The sequence below is a fragment of the Dendropsophus ebraccatus genome, chromosome 1, assembly GCF_027789765.1.
Source record: "Dendropsophus ebraccatus isolate aDenEbr1 chromosome 1, aDenEbr1.pat, whole genome shotgun sequence".
Lineage (NCBI taxonomy): Eukaryota > Metazoa > Chordata > Amphibia > Anura > Hylidae > Dendropsophus > Dendropsophus ebraccatus.
The window spans coordinates 88,523,765-88,537,170 of record NC_091454.1 but is presented as its reverse complement, the minus strand read 5'-3'; the positions used below and the strand labels follow the sequence as shown (position 1 = coordinate 88,537,170).

Sequence of the window (13,406 nt, the reverse complement as noted above, 5' to 3'; positions counted from 1 at the left end):
AGTGCGAGCGGGGACTAGGTTAGCTGTGTTTGTAAGAACAGTGGCCAGAGCATGGAGCAGACACCTGGAGAAGAGCCAAAAGAGGGCAACAACCCAGCAGCAGGACCGCTACCTCCTCCTTTGTGCCAGAGCCCTGCAAAATGACCTCCAGCAGCCACATATATCCATGTGTCTCCTCAAACTGTCAGAAACAGACTCCATGAGGGTGGTGGTGTAAGGCTTACAGCCCAAAACCGTGCAGAGTAATTGGCATTGGCCAGAGAACACTAAAATTAGGGATGAGATCCTCAGACCCCTTGTGAGACCATATGCTAATGTGGTTGGCCCTATGTTTGTTCTGATGCATGACTTATGTGGCTGGAGTGTGTCAGCAGTTCTAGGCATTGATGCCATGGACTAGCCTGCCCATTCCCCAGACCTGAATCCAATCAAATACATCTCGGACATAATGTCTCTTTCCATCCACCAACGCCACATTGCACCACAGACTGTCCAGCAGTTGACTAATGCTCCAATCCAGGTCTGGTAGGACATTCCTCAGATGAACATGTTCCGCCTTATCAGGAGCATGCCCAGGTGTTGTAGAGAGGCCACACATTCTACTGAACCTCAAGTTGGATCAGCCAGTCATTTGATTTGCCTTCAATTTTGAGTAGAGATTTACAGTAATAAAGAAGTGAAGCACTTTTTTTTTTAATCTCTAAAATCTGCTCACCAGCCTACTGCCTTTTAACTGGCTGCCACACCTCCAAGGCTGGATCCAGTTCTGGGAAACTGGGAGTTATCCAGGAGATTAGAAAAAGATAGCTGCTTTCTTTAAGAAAGAGCGCCACAATGGTAAAGTCATGTGGCAGCTGGCACCTGGAGTTACCGCTTTGAAGAGTTTGGCCACTTTATACTAAAATAGTTCAGTGTACAGTATTAGTAACTGTACTCACTGTATATACTGACAGCAGCTTCCTGTGTACCTCATAGAGCTAACATCAGACTCCCCTCCTCCAGGTTGTCCTACTCTGTGGTAAGTCTGTCCATAAGAGGGCCGACATGGAGGAGCATGTGACCTTGCCCTGCCCCCAGTGTGCTCCATAGGTGTATACAGGCTCAGTTTTGGACACTAGGGGGCAGGGCATGGTCACATGCTCCTCCATGTCAGCCATCTTATGGACCAAAACACCACAGAGCAGGGAGGAGGGGAGTCTGATATTAGCTCTATGAGGTACACAGGGAGCTTCTGACAGTATATACAGTGAGTACACTTACTAATACTGTAGACTGAACTATTTTACTATAAAGTGGCCAACCCCTTTTAGCAGCAGGAAGCCCATGTGCTGACCAACCACTGGCACTTCAGACTCCTTGATATTTGTTGCTCACACCAACTCCAGGTGCCTGCTGCAATTATTACCTCCACATCTAAGGGCCCTATTACATGGGACGATTATCGTGTGAAAAAAACATTCAAATTTAAACGATAATCTTTTTGTGTAAATGCAGGCAACGATCAAAAATAGTTTGTGTGTCATTGATCGCACCTTTTAAATAAATTGCTTATCTTTTGGTGTGTGGTACAGATTGCAATTTTAGCAGGTAGGGCCCTGGAGCTGACAGATTCTCTTTAATTTTGTTTAGTCAATAAGCGTAGTATTAAATTGTTGATGCAGTGTCATAATGGCCTTACTCTCCATTGTGACAACTTTCCTCCACTCCAATACAGGTCATTGGGTGCAGGTCCAAGGGCAATAGACGGTAAAACGTAAATAAAATATCTAATTTATTAAGACAGCGTGTCATAACACTTGAAAAAGAAGTCTGCCCTTTGCCCTTGGACCTGCGTCCAATGACCTGTATTGGAGTGGAGAAAAGTTGTCTCATTGTCTAATCCCTTAGATGAGTTTACGGGAGTGGCTGCAGTTCATCTTGGTTCCCGCCCTTGTGAGCGTTGTGCCTCGGTTTGCACAGCGGACCCAGGTGAGAGTTTTCATCTTCCCTGCTCACCCGGTTGCATTTGTTATGATCTTCACCATGGAGCACTGTTTACTGTTTCAGTTTTACTCTCCATTGACTCTGCCCCCCATCTAGCATCCTATGCTGCTGAACAGCCAAGACCCAGTGCCCCCCTCTGATGGACAATTTGGCAGAGCTGTGGGCACATACCAAGTGAACAGCCAAAAGCAGTCAGTTTAGTTTGTTTGTGCATCGAGGCTTACATTGAATTGCATGGTAGCTGCAGTAAGCAGACGTCATACTGAATGGAGTCAAGGCTTTCGGGTGTTCAATGTGTCTGTGCTGCACCCACAACTCAGCCTAAGGGTATAAACCCACACACCGTATAAGCAGCGTATTTACTGCTGCGATACGCAGCAAATACGCAGCAAATACGCAGCAGATTAGATCTAAATAACTGAACACAGCATCAAATCTGTACCAACAAATCTGCTGCGTATTTGCTGCGTATCTGCTGTGTATACGGTGTGTGGGTTTGTACCCTAACAATTAATTGATGGAGGTGTCATGTGTTTGAACCCAACAATTAGTCATTTACATTCTAGTGTATTGGCCAACAATGTTAAATACATCAACATACTACTGTTGGACAATTGTGCGGTGAACTCAATAAATTGCACCTCAGCCTTTCTGTCCAAACCTGTAGTGAAAGTCCTTCCTTAAAGGGAACCAATCAACTGAAAAATCGATATGAGGCCAATAATATGTGCTAATACACCCTCCAACACACTTTCCATACATGTATCTTATGCTGTCAGAGAGGGAGATGGGTGATAAGGAGTGCAGCACCAACGGCAGGAGGAGGAAAGGAAAGAAGGGAGGGGGGCTGCTGCTGTCACAGGAGAACATGAGGAGAGAGAGGAGGGGGGATAACAGCGTCCCTGAATGAATGATTTTAACCCTTCTGGCTGCTGCTGGTGTAGAATCATCCATTCCGGGAGGCTGTGTGCAGCAGCAGCTGCCTGTCTGTGAGGACAGTTTACACATATACAGTGCAGGGGGGATATGGAGCCACAGTGCTTTGGATCTCAGTTACACAGTCCCAGCCCCACCCCCGGATGATGATGCAGTGACAGGGGGCTGTGTATGACACCCATAGAGGGGTGATTACACAAGTGTCTTAGGGTACTATTACAGCAAGCAATTTTTCGACGACTAACGATTAATGATAAACGATCTTAAACTACCGCTAAGGCAAACGACCCGAAAGCGTTCGCCCAATTACATGGAACGATGATTACATGGAACGATGGTTATTTATGATCATTCTCACGGTCGTTTAGTCGTCGGTATTGCGTACATTTTAGCTGCGAATTCTTATTCCACCGAACAATGTGCGAACGATAAAACGATAAAAATAGGTCCGGATCCTATGAAACGATCAACGATTTCTATTACATGAAACGATTATCGTTCAAATCCGAGCGATTTAACGATTTTTCGAACGATAATCGCTCCGTGTAATACCAGCCTTATGGTGCGTTTACACGAAACGATTATCGTACAAATTTGCGCGATAACGATCGAATTCGAACGATAATCATACGTGTAAACACAGCGAACGATCATACGACGAACAATACATTGCGCATTTTGATCTTTCAACATGTTATCAAATCGTCGTTCGCAAAAAATTCGCAAATCGTTCCGTGTGAACAGTCGTTCGCCGATTTAACCAATGTGTGAGATAGGCTGGAACGTTCGCAAAAAAAAGTATACTGGATACAAAAAATGGAGGCATTGAACCCAAAAGGGATAAATGAAAACTGTAATTTCAGTGTCTTCCTATAAGAATAATATTATATATGTTACCAGTATTAATGCTCCGTGAGATTTATGTTACATTTCCATGATATTTGATGTATTTTAATGTCTATTTTAAACCATTTTCAGATCCCGTGAGAGGTCGACGTGTATTTATTGGTAATGGGATGCACATGTAGTAGGCTTGACAAAGGGAGCAAGAGCTCTCGAAACGTCGCGTATCTTTCATGGACTCTATGGATGTTTCTGTCCTGACTGTGAACTGTGTCTGAAGGGCGGCATGCTGAAGTAGGACCTATACAAAAGACTCTGCTACTTTCACTGGGTGATATACATTTTCAGACTTTACTATTGTGAACATGTATATGTTTATATTTGGATGAAAAAGAAAAAAGAAAATGAAGTCTTAAGCAGCTGAAAAGAAATCGTTGTGGTGTGTGTTCTATACTTTTTATTTTTGAGACTTCCTGTTCCTGGTAGTCCTACGGCAGCACACAAAGGGTTAAGTCTAGGATCCCGAGTGCAAGGCAGAAGAGACATGCTCAGCAGTAACCAATCAAAAAAGGTCACATGGTATAAGAGGCAGCAATAACCACACCTACACAGAGTTTTTTTTCTTCTGCTGCATTGATAGAAGAGACATATTTATTTCTCTTGCTTATATTGTTTATTTCTTCCTCCTAGCTTGCCTGAGCAGTGTCTGCTGGCACATCGCTAGGACAGTCAGGGGCTCTAAACTACTGTGAGTGGTTTACCCTGCTCTGCCTTGCACAAAGTCGGTTTTCTCGCGAGAGTCCCGAGCTGGGTACAAAGTAGCAGTGTGCTATTTTCCATCTCTGGGGGGGAAAATTCTCAAAGGCTTGCCACCGAGACGAGGGATGGATTCTGGGTTGCAGTGTGCCACCTTCCATCTTTCTACATGAGGTTCTCGGCCGCGGGACTACTGGATAAGATCGAAGTCCGACCAAGGTGAGCCCCTCATATTATGTCATAATTTGCCTTTCCGGTACAATGTATTGCCCAGTGTGAGAATGTTTTCCATGAATTATTATGGTTATTACTGGTGGTGCACCCGCTCTCAGACCGGATGTTTATACCTGTTTGAATCCCTGTCGGGTTTGCACGTGGAGCCGGCGTCCTGCGTTCACGCCGCCGAGACCGGAAGTCGTCAGAGCTAGACCGGAAGCGGCTCGCTGCAGAGTCCGGGCGGGAGCGTTTCCCGCGCGCTGGAGATACACGTGCGGCGGGCGTTCCGGATGTCGGGCGCTGTAGCGTCCATACCGGAAGTGACGTCCTCCCCCTCCTGGTTCCTCATTGGTCTATATCCAGGAAGTGGGGCAACCTTTTCAGCAGGGCAATAAAAGTTTACAGGATGTGTGGCAATTACTAGGAAGGGGGAAGGTTTACCCCTTTAAATAGGAGGCGGTCCCAGGCTTCTGTGCACTGGTGAGTCAGTCGCATTGCCTGGTGACCGATGTAAGTACCTCCTTATTTCTACCACCCATTACCCTTGGGATATATGTTGACACATACATGTATTGTTTTTTTAGTGCATTATGTCATCTCCTGGGGGAAAAAGTGTGTCCAAGACCAAGCATAGGTCTGTTGTGAAATGTGATGGTTTATTACCTGATGACAACAGTGGGGATACCTGCATACTGTGCACATCAGCAGCTGCATCAGAAACACCACTACACACACCATCCTTGTCTGATTCAATTAGAGATGTGATCCGCGCCGAATTGCGCTCTATGTTTGGGGATTCAGGTCCATCGGCCAAAAGAATAAAGACCGGCAGGTCCAATACTTCCCCCGCACATTCGGCGGATGCTTCATCCTCTGACTCGGATGTATCACAAGGGGACTACTACATGTTCCATAGGGATGATGTGTCTGCGTTAATTAAATCCATTAAAGGGACACTGGAATCGGATAGGAATTTAAAGGACAAAGCCCCTAGGGATGCGCTGTATTATTTCCCTGTTTCTGACAGCAAGTGCTTCCCTCTCCACCCAACCGTGGACAAACTACTAAGGAAGGACTGGGAAAAACCTGAGAAGCGATTGGACACGGGCTCCCGCTTCAAGGCGGTTTACAAATTGGACGAGGCATCTACCTCGTCTTGGGAGGCTCCTGGGAGTCTATCTTCCCTGCAGAGGACTCCACAATGCTGAAGGACCCTCTGGATAGAAAGGCAGACACCTTATCGAAAAAGATATATTCTGCCGCAGCAGCTTCCTCCAAGATCGCTTTGTCATCTGTCCCGGTCGCCAGGGCTCTTAGAGTTTGGCTAAGCGACATCACTAAGGACCTGGCCTCTAATGTTCCTCGGGAGGAGATTCTTGAAAAGATGCCGACATTAAAGGCAGCCGCGGAGTTCTTATGCGATGCCCCTCTGGATGCATTGTCCATGTCTTCAAAGATCATGTCGGCAGCCAACTCAACTAGACGCTGTCTGTGGCTAAAACAATGGCCAGGAGATGTGGCCTCAAAAAATCATTTTTGTTCACTCCCATTTCAGCCTGAATCAATGTTTGGGCCCCAGCTCAAGGAAATCCTCAAGGATTTACATGAGAGCAAAGAGTCGACGTTCCCGATGCCCAAGAAGCAAACATATAAGCCTGCTCGTCGTCAGTCTAGATCTTCACATAGACCAAGGAAGGATTACAGGGCGAACAGGTTTAGAAATTTCAGGTCTAAACAGACGGGACCGTCTTCGGCGGCTTCATCTTCTAAAGGGAAAGCTGGGGCGAAGAGAGAGAACTTATGACGCCACCTTACCAATTCCATCGGTAGGGGGCAGGCTGAGATTGTTCATTCAACAGTGGGAAAGAACAACTACAGACAAATGGATCCTATCCATAATAAAACACGGTTACTGCCTGGAACTACAGTCACCGCCCCCAGATATGTTTTGCATAAACAGAGCTTCAGATCCAAATCTTCTTTCTGCGATCAAAGAATTTATAGGCAAAGGAGCTTTGGAACCAGTACCTCATCAGGAAAGAGGAAGTGGATGCTACGCCCATATGTTCCTGGTGCCGAAACAGAACGGCAAATTCAGGCTGGTAGTGGATCTGTCAAAATTAAATCAGTACATGACCAAATGTACATTCAAGATGGACAACATAAAGACAGTCATTGCATTACTAAATCAAAACGATTTTATGGCATCCATCGACCTCACGGACGCTTATCTGCATGTGCCAGTGGCACCGTGCCATCGCAAATACCTGCGAATAGCTCTGCAATCGGACAGTCAAGTTTTTCATCTCCAGTTCACTTGCCTGCCCTTCGGTCTGTCGTCTGCCCCTCGAGTATTCACAAAAATATCTGTGGCATTGGCAGCGGCTCTTCGGATTCAGGGTCTGACAGTGATCCCGTACTTAGACGACTGGTTAGTAATAGCCGAATCAGCTTCTGTATTAAAAGTCCATCTGAACTCGACATTACGTCTGTTGCAAGCACACGGGTTTCTAGTGAACCAGGAAAAATCTCAGCTGAATCCATCTCAAAAGATCCTTTACCTGGGATTCCTGGTAGATTCCGTATTAATGAGACTCTTCCTTTCTCAGGCTCGAATCGACCGGCTGAGGAAACAAGTGATGGCTCTGAGATCTCGCCCTACGGTCACCCTCAGGGAAGCAATGAGGGTCTTGGGGACCCTTACGTCAACATTGGATGCTGTGCCATGGGCCAGGGCACACGTGCGTTTTCTTCAAATGGAAATTCTTGCCTCTTGGGACAAAAATCACCTCGCCCTGGACCATCCTATCTCCCTCTCTCCAAGGACAAGAGAAGATCTAGCGTGGTGGCTGAGCCATTCAGTCCTGACTGCGGGGGTACCCCTGATCCAACAGGACAAAATAATTCTAACTACGGATGCCTCTCATTACGGCTGGGGCGCACACATTCGGGACCAATGGGTCCAAAGGAGGTGGTCATCCAGAGAAAGCAGGATGTCCTCGAACCGGAGAGAGCTGAGAGCGATAAGATTTGCTCTCCTTCATTTCAGCCAGCTTCTATCCGGCCAGAATGTCTTAGTACAGACGGACAATCTGTCAGCCATGTTCTACCTGAACAAGCAGGGAGGCACGAGGAGCTTAACTCTCCTACAGGAAAGTCAAAAGATCTTCACATGGGCAGAGCGTCACCTTCAGGACATTTCCGCGATCCATATCAGGGGGACTCTGAATCATACAGCGGATTTTCTGAGTCGCCATCAGCTTCTTCCAGGAGAATGGGAATTATCCCAGGATACCTTTCGTCGAGTGACGAAGAAGTTTGGAACCCCAGAGTTAGACGCCTTTGCCACAAGGAAGAACGCGAAACTCCCGAAGTTCTGTTCAAGGAATCTGGCGGATCGTCCAACGATACTGGACGGCCTATCCATCTCGTGGGAGACAATCTACGTTTATGCCTTTCCTCCTCCGGCTCTAATAATGAGAGTCCTAAGGAAGGTGAAAGAGGAGAAGGCTCGGACTCTGATGATTCTTCCCTATTGGCCCCGCAGACCGTGGTTCCCGTTAGCCCTGAGTATGGCGAAAGGGAGAATATGGAAACTGCCTTACAAACAAGACCTGCTTGTACAGGGGGGGTTCTTCCATCCGAACATCCGTCTACTCCAATTAACAGCTTGGAGAATGAACTGAACGCTTGGAAGAAGGGACTATCTGAAAAGACTATCTCTACTGTAATAAATGCCAGGCGAGCTAGTACCCGGAAAAAATATGAAGGGGTATGGAAGACATTCACCTCCACTACCACAGATTACTCACTTCCTTCAATTTTGAACTTTCTCCAGAAAGGATTGGATCAAGGTTTGAAGCTTTGTACTGTAAGAGTTCAGTTTTCAGCCATTAACTCTTATTTAGGTGGGAAGTTCTCAAATGAGCCTTTAGTAGCAACCTTCTTGAGAGGAGCAAAAAATCTGCATCCACCGACAAAAGCACCTATTCCAACATGGGACCTTCAGGTAGTCTTAGAAGGGTTGAAACTTCCTCCCTTTGAGCCGTTACTACAGTCTACGCTCCAGTACTTAACATGGAAGGCCGCCTTCCTGGTGGCTATCGCTTCAGCCAGGCGAGTCAGCGAGATCCAAGCTCTCTCCTCCAGAGAACCCTATTTTAAGGATCTCGGTGATGGGTTGTACTTACGAACACTGCCAGGATTTACGCCGAAAGTTTCATCAACAATTGATCAGGAGATTATCCTGCCGAGTTTACCATCCTTAGAGTCAGGTGAAGACCCTTTGGATGTTCGGCGTGCGGTTCTGCTCTACATGGACAGAACAAAAGAATTCAGGAAGGATGAGAACCTCTTTGTCTTGTACGAAGGAAGACTGAAGGGGTCTAAAGCCTCTAAAACCCATATATCAAAATGGATTAGGGATACAATTCTATTCTGTTATTCATCCCAAGGACTTCCAGGGCCCTCAGCCCTAAAAGCTCATTCAACCAGAGCCATAGCTGCATCCTGAGCGGAATCTGCCAATGTCCCTTTACAGGAAATATGTCGAGCAGCCGCATGGTCCTCGTCATCTACATTCTTCACGTATTACCGCCTAGATGTCTCTACAGGGGTGGCCTTAGGCTCTAAAATACTTAAGAGCTAAAAGTGGTGATTGTTGACCCTCCCTATGTTGATTTATACTGCTTATAAGTCCCTTTGTGTGCTGCCGTAGGACTACCAGGAACAATGGAATTTTAATACTTACCCTGCCGGGAAATTCCTGTTCCTGGAGTCCGTAGGCAGCACAAGACTCCCTCCCTATGATTTATATAAAGTTATTTGCTGCATACGAACTCTGTGTAGGTGTGGTTATTGCTGCCTCTTATACCATGTGACCTTTTTTGATTGGTTACTGCTGAGCATGTCTCTTCTGCCTTGCACTCGGGATCCTAGACTTAACCCTTTGTGTGCTGCCTACGGACTCCAGGAACAGGAATTTCCCGGCAGGGTAAGTATTAAAATTCCATTGTTACGTCTGAGATGATAAGAGGAGGCTGTGCACCAGTACAGTGAAAGGGGTAAGACAATAGAACCGCCCTGTAGAATGACCTCTTCAAAGGTCACAAAATATGCTCAATGATGTTTCACATTTATCTTAATGGAACAGGTCCTGTCTATTGTCATCTACATCCATGAGGCTTGCTGTAAAATATTTATCACTATAAATGCTGTTATAAACAACGATGGCAAGATGGCAGCCCCCATGACAAAAAAAATACTGAAACTTACTTTTTTTCCCTAATCTGTTTCTATTTTCTGATATCATCTGACCCATCAGAAAAAGAAAACCTAAGCCATACATGCCCTGAAAGCAGTTACTGTTTAGTTATGTAGGTTAAGGAGAGAAATATTTAGGCAGTATATACAGGTACAGACTGATGTGAACTGCAAAGTGACCTACCTCTATTACTGTGGTATAAGCCAATAGACAATAACTGGACAGTAGAAAAAATGTAAAACTGACAAACTGAATTTATTGAAAAGTGCAGCAGTGAACAGGGTCAAGTTAAAGGTCACTTTCTAAACAAGTTAACCAAATCACCACAAGGCAAAGCAAATTACAGATATCTAAAGATCACACATAGTAAACAAAGCTAAATAATACAAATATCTGCATCTAGAAAATACCAGTGCAAAGTATATGTGGCCCTATACTTTAAATGGCTGCATACATGTAGTGCTGATCACTTTAAAAACAGTGCAGCCATTCAGTCATGAATCACCTAATAAGGTTGCCTGTCAAGGTTTCATACGGCTCAGGCAGCATGAAAGTAGTAGTGACAGGTTGCCTTTAAAATCCAATATGACCGATTCATACACACAGCAGTTTTGGTAACATGTCATTGGAGTTTTTGTGCCTAAGCCAAGCTGATTAAAAAAGGGAATTATAAAACAAAAACTTTATTTCTTCTTTTTGCTAAAACACAGTCTAAAGTGGATCAACTTAATTTTTTTTTTTTTAGAAACCACAAATGTCCACGGGCTACATCTTTCACTGCAGTTTAACCCATTGACTTTGAACATCAATACTGATACTAAAATTGAACAGCAATACTTGTCAAAGCTTCTGGACAGATGTGGCACCATTTTCAAATGCATGGTCTGTCCCACTTTTGAGGAAGAATATCACAGGAGCATGTATTTATTCCCATAGACCAGGGATGGTGAACCTTCAGCCTTAGGGTGGCTTCACACTGAGGAATCTGTGGGAGAAGTTCCGGTGGATTCCGTCGCTTGTCCCCGCTCGCAGCCATGTGCATCTCCGCCTGTGCCATAGACTCAATTATATGCACAGGTGGATTCCGCCCTCCGCCAAAAGAACTGACATGTCGGAATTCGTCCACCGATAGAATGGAGTCTATGAAATGGGCGGAGATGCGAGCGGGGACGAGCATGGGAATCCGCCGGAACTTATCTGTGAGGATTCCTCAATGTGAACCCACCCTTCTAGCCAATGTAAAACTACAATTTACATCATGCCTGGACAGTCAAAACTTTAGCTTCCCCATCCCTGCCATAGATAGTTATTACAGTGAATTACAACCACATAAACAAACCACAAGACCCCCTACCTGTTTAACAAGAGAGAGAGAGAGAGAGAGAGAGAGAGAGAGAGAGAGAGAGAGAGAGAGAGACAGACACAATACCTTAGTGACATATGTCTAGAAAGGTAAGGCTGTGATCACAGATGTGCAGTGGCAGTACATGGGTACTTTTACATTTCACTTCATATACTGCATTACCTAACCACAACAATTTTCTCCAATAAGCACATGGCACCAGGAACATTTCCAGCACCTAATTCTATTTTAGTGCAGCACTGGGTGAGAGCGGTATTTTTCACTTGATATCATGGTGTGAGAAATTGGCTTAGAAATGTCTAAAAAAATATTTGTGTTTAACATTGGTACAATATAAATAAATGAATAAAAATGACTTCCTTAAAATGAAATTTTTGAGGATATATATATTTATTTATATATACACTTTTACAGCTGCAGACTGTTAAATTTATATGTGATCTGTATTTTTAATTGGCTTATTCCTTAGCAGTTACCCAGAAATATGCTACAGAGCTGCTATGCTACTTTATAGCCGTGCTCTTATATAGCATTGTGCAATTTACACTGCACCTGTCTGTGTCCATAGATTGTGTGTATGCTATAATGCACAAGTAAATTCTGAGAATGAAAGGGGGAGACTTATCAAGACTGTCGTAATCGTACCAGCGTACTGTGCCAGATTTACTAAGAAGCACGACTCTTAATAAATCCAGCAAACGGCAGGTGCAGAAAACTACACCTGTTCCAGAGCCATGATTTACACCTTTTTACAGGTGTATACCATAATAAATCAGGTGCATGAGGACGCCGCCTGCCCACCCATAAGGTGTGCACCAGGGTAAGGGTACAGATTTTTGTGCAAACCAGTTTGCACAAAAGTAAGCCAGGACACATATTGATATCGCCCCCAAAGTGTTTGTGTAGATTTATAGAATCAGGACTTACAAATTAGGATAGAAACTCCATAATCATTTCCCAAGTATAAAATACATTTAAATATAAAACTTTGGATACTTCATATAGGAACCCAATTTCTCAAATAGTAACAATGTGATGCAACATTTTAAAAGAGATGATCATTGTTAACAGTAATGTATTAAAATATAACCTGAATCAACCCAAACGTGTAAAAGATCATAAAAACATTAAACACACAAACGTGTAGAAATCGTAAGGGCTACAGGTACCATGTGGCAGAAAGACCTTCTAATGGTTGTCGTCTATCACTGAGGAAAAATGAACCATTACTAAAAACTAACACTGTATGTTTTACTATACTACTATAGTGGTATTTCAAGAGAAAAAGAGCTGGGTAGCAAATTAACAAAATAAAAACCACATACTAACTTGTCATGATGGACGCTTAGACTACAGATTGCAGTGGGGGCCTGTCATGTCTAAAGAAACATGGAACACCAAATGATCTCTGTACAAAACAGCATTCCAGCAGCACATATTCACACGATTTTGGGATTTCTGCAAAACTTTTTTCCTAATCAAATAAATCCATGTACCAATAAAAATGTACTGTGCCAACCTAATGATGTAGGAGATTTGCATTGTTTTCACACTTCACATTGCCTAACATTTAAAGTTCTGGACAAGTTGCATAAAACCAAAAAGTTTAAGCGTTCAAGAATATGGGCATGTTATTACCACTTTTAAAGAGGTAGAAAAAATGGACCTCAACAGCCATTTAAATGGGCATTATGACTGGAAACTTGAGATGTCAGAGACATATGTATCAGTCGGGGTCTGAGTTCAGACTGTGACCAATCAGGTGAACAATCTGGGGAAAGTCTGCTCTCAGCGTTACATGGAAGAATTAATCAGGCAAAAAAACGTTATACTGTTTAAGTGATAACCATTCGGTTTGTATGCAGGCAACGATCATACGATTGACGCAAATGCGCTCGTATGTTGTTGATCCTATCTTCTGAGCAGACCATAAAATCATTGTTAATTGTTCTGAAATATTTAAGTGTATATACACATCATAAGCCATTGTAAGTAATGACTATCTCTCTGTGTATTATGGTGAATGAAATGACGTCGTTCTTAAAA

The 13,406-nt window shown here is 44.1% G+C and overlaps 1 protein-coding gene across 1 annotated transcript in view; it reads left to right on the top strand.

The window, feature by feature from the left end:
- The first annotated feature begins 4,687 nt into the window (after positions 1 to 4,687).
- TBC1D30 (TBC1 domain family member 30) overlaps positions 4,688 to 13,406 on the top strand; it is a 116,007-nt gene continuing 107,288 nt past the window's right edge. The window contains exon 1 of the mRNA XM_069974626.1: positions 4,688 to 4,737. The gene's annotated coding sequence lies outside the window, so the exon portion shown is untranslated. The remainder of the gene's footprint in view (positions 4,738 to 13,406) is intronic.